Genomic DNA, 406 nt, shown 5'->3' on the forward strand with positions numbered 1-406 from the left:
ATTTTCTAGAAACTCAAAGTTCTCAACATTCAGACAGCAGATAGGAGAAGAAAAGGTGGCAACTTCCCACCAGCTTCTTAAAAGTCCGAGCCTGGGAGTGACACATGTCACTTCCATTTATCTTCCGTCAGTGATGGCAGTTACCGGGCTGCAAGAGAGGCCGGGAAATGCGATCTCCTCCAGCGTCGCTTCCCTCCTATATGAATATCGGTGGACGGCCAGCCATCTAGGTCTAAGGTTAGCAGTCTGCCAGGCGGAGAGACTCGTCATCAACATCAGTGCCTGCCTTTCTTCCCATACTTACATACTTAGTCCCTAAGTCTAGCTCAAAGTCCAGGATCTCTGGGTGATGCACAGTTCTCTCCAGAAAGAAAGTCTGGATGTGTCTCCTTGGGGTTCAGGGACC

Source organism: Pteropus vampyrus, unplaced genomic scaffold (genome assembly GCF_000151845.1).
Source record: "Pteropus vampyrus isolate Shadow unplaced genomic scaffold, Pvam_2.0 Scaffold6, whole genome shotgun sequence".
Classification (NCBI taxonomy): domain Eukaryota; kingdom Metazoa; phylum Chordata; class Mammalia; order Chiroptera; family Pteropodidae; genus Pteropus; species Pteropus vampyrus.